Raw genomic sequence first — 7,961 nt, 5'->3', positions numbered from 1 at the left:
ATCTTATAGGACCTTACAGAAATAATGTTTTTCTCCTCTTGCCTTTTTTCCTACCGTGCGCGTTTGACTTTAAATGCTATTTTTCGTTTTTTCTTCGTATTTTTTAAAATGCTATCACTGGTAATTTTATTTTTATAATAACAAACGTTGGGATAAATTCTTCGTGTTTTCGTGTATTATAAACGGCCGTAATTAAAATTTTCAAATCCAAGAAAGTGTTATAAAAAATTTTGAAAATGCTCTAAATTTATGAATTTTTAACCAGAATAGCTGGCTCACGAAGTTGATCTTTCTTTTTATCAAAAAAAGTCATAAGGCTAAATTTTCAGCCTTTTCCTGCAATATAAATAGCCATGCATTAAATTTTCAAAGCATTCAAAAACTTGGTGTCAACACTTTCAAAAAACCGTTATTTTTTTGTTTTGGTATCTCGTAACGTGAAGCTTTAAAAAGTCCATGATAGCCAGTTTGCACATAAAACTAATACACTTTCAAACAGTATTATAATTTTCCCTATAACGGTTGTAAAATCAATACCAATCATTATTAAAATGGTTTTTTTCCTAATAAAAGCCTTTGATTAATTCTTATAAAAATTAATATAAATTATAACCCTTAATGGCCTGTTAAACTTGATTAAAATCATGTATAAATCTATAAGACAAAGATACAATTTTTTACCCTCGTGTTACTTTCGAGTACGACGAGCCACTATTTATTCACAGACTTCCAAGCTGTGTATAAGAAGAAAAAATTCTTTGGGCTAATAAAATTAGGGATTTTATAATACTTAAATTAATATATTGTTCCACATTGATTCTATACTGATCCATTATGTTTTTTGAATTATAAAAAAATTTTAGTTACCTGAGCCTTGCTCACACAATAAGAAGGCAGTGTTTTTAAATTGAAGACAGACTAGATTACGTTTACAATGTCAGAATATGGCCTTTTCATTCTTTCAATAGAGGTAAAAATGTAAGACCATCACATCCTTTAATTAGTTTTTCCTATTTTTAACTGTTTCCATGTTCACCACTTTGTAAAATTATAATAAAAGACCTAAATCGAGAATTAAAAAAAATTTGGCATTTGTTTTTATATTTCATTTTTCCGTCCATATGACTTAACTTATCTAATCTGCGTTAAAATGCAATTTATAACTTATTTTTTTCCTAAATCGTTTTAATTAACCTCGAAATATATAATTAACATGTTTGTGATTTTTTAAGTAATATATTCCGTCGGACAGCTGAGTAAATATGGCAAACCTTCTGTAAAAATAGGAAAGCTTTGCTATCTTTTTTTCAATGCTGCTTAGGTAATAAAAAAAACTCGAAGAAAAGAATGTTGCTACATTCACACAGATAATTAAGAATTTCACATTTGTATGTATAATGGATCTGATAAAAATTTCAGATTTCTTTATGAAAAATCGGTATATTACATTTTCAATCTAAATGAATTATTTTAAAACAATAAAGGGAATTTTTAACAAGACCGTTAAATTTTCAAGTAAACTCATAAATCTTTGATGAAAAATGTATTTCGAACAAATAGTGTAATAAATGATAAAGATGATAAAAAGAAACAATTTTGTTGCCAAAATGGATGAACTATATTGTTAATTTAAAAAAAGTTCATTTTCAACAAAAATTTCAATTTATAACATAGTGTGCTCACTTTTAACAAATAAAATAAATTTTAACTGAAATTTAAAAAATACTAAGAAATAATTTCAATTTCCAACGTCAAAATATGTTATTTAAACGCATTGACTGTTCCGATTATTTAAAAAAAATTATACATAGTCCAGCTTTTTAGGAGGAATTTAAAATCTACTCATCAAATATAATTGACAAATATAAAAACTCTCATCATATATAGTTCAATTGACATTAATGTCTTCTTTTGAGCATAAAAAGCGTGAAGAAAAAAAATATGAATTTCAGTTGCAACTTAAAGTATTTTTCTAAAAACTCGATTTTTGTTGTTGTCAATTTGTTGAAAATGTAAATTATACATTTTTTTAAATTGATCTTTCTTGGTTATAAATTTTCCTACTTTGGTAAAAGAAAAAATTAATCATTCTCTTGGTTCCATATTTATTTTTTCTTGGGGCAAAAAATGCACTTCAGCTTCGTGGAATATTAACTTTTTGCGAAAAAGTCATAGTTAGTGTTTGAAAATTCAATTTTTCAGCCGAAATTCTTCTTTTGACTTGCAGGTTATCGTTTAAACTATTTTGTGGAAAATCCTTTTTTTAATTTTATTTAAATCTTTCTTAGTTAAAATATTAACTATTATATTTCTCGCTGAAAATTTGTTTAAAATCTTTTAAATTTTGGTTTGAATTTTTAGATTAAAAGTTTTAAAATATACATTTTTATTTTTTAAATTATCCTTTCTAGCTGAGACTTGAACTATTTGGTTTTACATTGACGTATTTTGTGGACAATTTCTTTTTAGTAAAAAATTATTCTTTTAAGTTAAAAATTCATCCTCCTGGTTGAAAATCAAACTACTGTATTTTAGTTTCAGCTGTCATTCAGGATGGGGCGGGAAACTTCGATTAATCACAGAAATAATCTAAAATCTTCTACTACTTTCTGCTTTTTGAAAAAATAAAAAATTTTTGCCTTTTGCAATTTTATTGCAACATGAACCGTTTCAATTTTACAGTGTTAAAAAGAAATTATTATTTTAAAAAATAAGGCATAGTTATACCACATAATCTATTTTTTTTAATTAAAAGTTTTTTATTTTTCATTAATCTTTGACTCAAGAACAAACTTTATACTTTTGTTACATAAATAACAAAAATTCTGATTTTTCGAAACTTTGTGCAAACAATAAGAAGGCAATCTTTTACCCGGATACAGGCTAGGTCTCGTTGACAATGACTTAATATGACCTTCTTATTTTCTTCGTAGAGTTTACTAAGAAATTATTTTGTTTTTCAATATTGTATAAGGAAATGTGTTGAATAACTGAATTAGTAATTTTTTACTAATAATTGTCTGCACACATTTCGCTGATAAAATCCGTGAAATTTCACTTTTAATTAAGTTTTAACCATTTTCATTCAGAGAAGAAATAAGGTATCTTTTTCGTTAAACAAAAAAAAATCAAATTGAAATAAACTTCTTTAGATACTTAAGACCATCCTCATTCAAGGAAAATGATTTTTACAAAGTTTGCTCAGTAATTAATGTAAGCCGAACATTACTGGGACAACGTGAAAAGTATGTCGAATACTAGGACAATAATAAATATCGCTGAGTATCTTTTATATTCCAACATAAACTATAAAATTTTAAAAAATTTATTATTTTTTAAGTTTTTTTTTTTAAGTTACCATTATTTATTTTTGTCCCGACAATTTATACATTTAGCAAAAAGTAATCAAAAATATATTTCAAAATGTGTGAATAAACTGCTGTGAAATTGGCCGTTTTTTTTTGTACTTCAAAACTTTCCGCATAACTTTTAGAGCATTGTATTATTGAAATTTCCTACTCTAAAAGAAAAAGTAATGTTTTTGCGAAATTTTAATACGTGCAAGAATAAAATTCATAACTTTATTAGGAATTTCATTAGACAGCTTATGAATATTTTAATGTCTTGCATTTTAGTGACATATTAAAAATATTGTTTATAAGAAAAACCGTTCCCGTTCGACTGATTATTTATTTTTAAAAAGTTGTTCAAAGTAGTTTGTTGAAACTGCCAAATCAAACGTCGAAGTTGAATTAAAATTCAATTATGGTAGATTTATATGAAATATTAATAAGATTAATATTATTGATTTACTTGTTAAGATAAATTAAGTAAAGTAACTTCTTTGTTGAAAATTTATATTTTTAAATTCAAAATGTAACTGTTTTGAAGAAAATTGATCTTCTTCAATTGAAAATTTAACAGATTGGTTAACATTTTTTTTTATTTCTTGACTAAAAAATGTTTTTTGATTGACATTTGAACTACTTACTTGAAAATTCCTCATTTTGGTTTGAAAACGTATCGTTGCAATTATAAATTTCATCTTTCTTGAATAAAACGCAACTTCAGTTATAAATTAATCTGTTTAGGTTGAGGCTTCAGAAGTTTGATTAGAAATTCGTTTTTTTGTCTAAAAATTAATTCGACTGCTTTCAAGATGTAATTAAAATCTTTTTCGGTTACCCTAATACTTCAATTTTCCTACAAATTCTTGAATTAAAAAAAAAACAACTAATTTTCTACCAAAAAAGATTAATTTTCATCAAAAAATATAAGAGTTGATATTTCAAACAAAAATTTTTTGATCATAAATTGAATATGACATGATTGTTTAACCAAATAAGATTTTTTATTAAGAGCAGAAAAATATTTCAATTAAATTGTTAAATTTTCTACCATAATAACATAATTTTGAACAAAACAGTTGCATTTTTCAAAAAAAAATGCAACTTATAATTAAAATTATACATTTTCGAACCAAAAAGAAGCTTTTTTAACAAAATAGTAGAATAATTAATCGAAACAGATTTTTTAGTCAATGAAATTTTAAACCAAAAAATAATTTTAATTGTTTTGATACTTTTTTTAAATTTATTTATTAACTTGAATTAAGTTAAATTTTAATTCAGAATTTACTACTAAACCGTTTAATTTGCTTCTTAAAAAATTTAATTTATGAGTTATTATTATATTACTTGCATAAGCCGTTGGAAAAATTTAAAGTTCGAATGATATGTTTCAATAAACTACATTGAACAACATTTTTAGAATAAATAATTAAATGGTAATTACAAATCGTTTTGGCTTTTAAATGCAATCTGTCCCTACGAAAGTTTAGGGAAAATTCCTTTAAATTTTGGAAAATTCCTGACATTTTTCCTACGATATGTTGGGGGAAATTCCGGAATTATGTTTTCTAATATAAAGTAGAGTTTTCAGCAAAACCAGAAACCAATTTCATTAAAACTACAGATAAAAATGTAACTTTCTCAAATTTCTCGAAAAAGTTTTAGTGGTGTGCACTACCCTAAAATTATTTTTTATTTCACAAAGGATTTCGAAGCAGAAGTAAATTCTTTCCAAAGAATTTGGAAAAATATAAGTCGCTCGGGTGGTTTAGCCATAGAAAATAATTTTTTCTGAAAAAGCAAATGCACCATATATTTATTTAATTATTGAAAGCAAGAGATATTTTGCCAACTTTTTCAGTCTGAATTTGTACCATTTTGTGTAATAAAAAATATTTTTGGCACAATTCATACCTAATAAAAAAATGCCAAAAATTCTCTATTCAGTGATACAACCCAAACTAAGCAATTTTTGTAAATATTTATTCATTTTAATGATCATAAATAAAAAGTGAAAGAGCCTTTGCCCTCGTGGCTATTATTTATTAAGTTACTAACTTTGTTTACAAACCAGAAACTTCACAAGAAAGATTTGTATCCAGTTCAAAACTGTTCAAATAACATAGTCGTATTTTTTCTAAGAATTAAACTATTCTGTTAGAATCTCGTCTTCTAAGAATTCATCTTTATAAATAACTTTGACTGATTTTAATTTAAGATTAAGATCTTTTTATGTTAGAAATATCAACTATTATATTTTTTGTATGAAATTAATTCTTTTTGAGTAAAGATTCAAGTATTTGTTTAAAGATTTAACTTAGTTTCAAAAAATTATTTTAGTGTTGTTGAATATTCATTATTTTAGCTTAAAATTCGACAATTTATTTCAAATTTGATTTTGCACTTGACTGAAAAATCTTTCTTGGTTGGAAGTTTAACTGTTTTATTGACAAATAGTCTTTTTAGTTAAAAAAATCCCTTTTTGGTACAAAAGTTATCTTTTTGGTTTAACAATGTATTACTCCGTTACTTTTATTTAAAATTAAAAAATTTGGTTTAGAATTTCAGGAATTTTGTTAAAACTTTTTCAATTTTGCTTGAAATTCAACTATTTGCTTTTAAGCGCAACTGGTTGGTTTACAATTAATTTCTTTTTTAAAATTTAACTATTAGGTTAAAAGATCATCTTTCTTAGTGCAAAATTCATCTTTAAGGTTGAAAGGTCAAAGATTTTCTAAGGGAATTGATTTTTTTAGCTTTATATTCAACTTTGAACTGTTTTGCATTATATTGAATTTAATTGAACTAAACTAATTCTAAAATTTATATAAATTGTAAAATGTTTAAAATTGTTAAAGTAACCGAATTTTTTAGAATGTTCCTAATGGTGCAAAACTAAAAAACTTCGCAAGGTTTTTTCTTTTTAAATAATAATAATAAGTATTATAGCCTCACCAAGTTTTAATTTTTACTCTTTCAATATACTTCTAAAACTTTTGTTATTTCATTAATTCAATACATTTAAAAATTATGATATCTGTTATAATTACCAGGCAAAACTTGATAGACAAATTTTTTCCGGGTGTTAGTAGAAGGACTGAGCCCAGGGTCTATCAAGCGTTTTTTTCGATTTCGATTGTTTTTTTCAGCTGATAAGATTTTCTATTGCTTACACTACTTACACTACAACCACGCATTGCAAAATTTCCCCATTATAATGACTTTCTGGGTATATATAGTGCCGGAAATAATGCAGATTTTTTAGTTATCTTTTACAAAATCTCACAAGAAGAATGAATTTCTCTCTCGAAACTCTGCTTCTTGCCGTCGTCGTTTTCGTCAATTTTAATGGTAAGTTTGACCACTATAAGACAAATCTTGGAAGGGGTTAAGGAGGTAAGGTTTGAAAGGAATGGAATAATATTGAATGAGGGGAGTGATTGAGAGGGATAGAGGGGAAGGAAGGGGCAGAATGAGAATGTGGAAAAGTTAAGAAAGGGGTTTTTAGAGAGGGTTGGGAAGGGGTTGGTGGGTTGGGAAGGGGTTGGAGGGATGGGAAGGGGTTGGAGGGTTAGGAAGGGGTTGGAGGGTTGGGAAGGGGTTGGAAGGTTTGGGAAGATAAAAGACAATTAATAGAAAACACGAGGAGTGGCAGGGAAGGCTGGTGTTTAAGGAAGGCACCGGAAGCGATTGACAGAGAGCAGTGAAAGGATGAAAAAAGATAGAAGAGTGGGCAATGGAGTAAAGAGTTTTAAGGGTCATAAGAAAAAAAAGCAGGTGTGAAGAATTATGGTGGGAGGATATGAAAAAGTGGGGCATGGTGAGAAATTTATGATGCTTATTTTGTATGCAAAATAACGTTAGTTTTATTAAAAGAAGTTTCAGACTCTCGAAAAATAACAACTTAAACATTTTTTTAGTTAATTAATTTTTTTCTCTTCTCCGCTTTTTCAAAATTTTGTATGAATAGATGAAGTATAATTAATCAAAGCTTAGCTTTTACGTAAACGTATTTACCGCAATTCTGTTGTTTTATTTAAGCCCTCCTCTTATGCTTATTTTTCAGGTTTGATACGAACTGAATTAATGGAAATAAGCTCTTTTTATTACAAATTTTACTATTTGATTTAAAATTAAATTGTTTTATTATTTTTAGACCATAATTAATCTTTTTGTACAAAATTGAACTGCTTGATTGAATGTTTAACTACTTTGTTAAATACTCATCTCGTTGGTTAGTGATCAAACTATTATGTTCAAAATTCCTCCTCTTTTTATTCAAACTTTTTTGCTTAAACTGGAACTGTGAGCTTTGCCATTATTCATTTAAAATTGGTCATTTTGAAATTTGAACTCATTTACTAAAAATGTGTCTTCCTTTGATTGAAACCCTGTGGGCAAAAAGTTTGGCGACGTCTTTACGACATCGTCACGACATCTTTACGACACCTTTACGACATACTATGTACACATCGTTAAGGTGTCCTTACGATATCGTAAATAAGTCGTACGACCTGAAGATGTCTTTACGATATCGTAAAGGTACCGAAACGACATGGACATAGGATGTCGCAAAGATGCCTTGAAGATGTCGTAGCGATGTCGTAAAGA

This window comes from Belonocnema kinseyi, chromosome 3 (assembly GCF_010883055.1).
Source record: "Belonocnema kinseyi isolate 2016_QV_RU_SX_M_011 chromosome 3, B_treatae_v1, whole genome shotgun sequence".
Lineage (NCBI taxonomy): Eukaryota > Metazoa > Arthropoda > Insecta > Hymenoptera > Cynipidae > Belonocnema > Belonocnema kinseyi.
The sequence above is the reverse complement of the archived record's forward strand: the minus strand, read 5'-3'. Positions refer to the sequence as shown.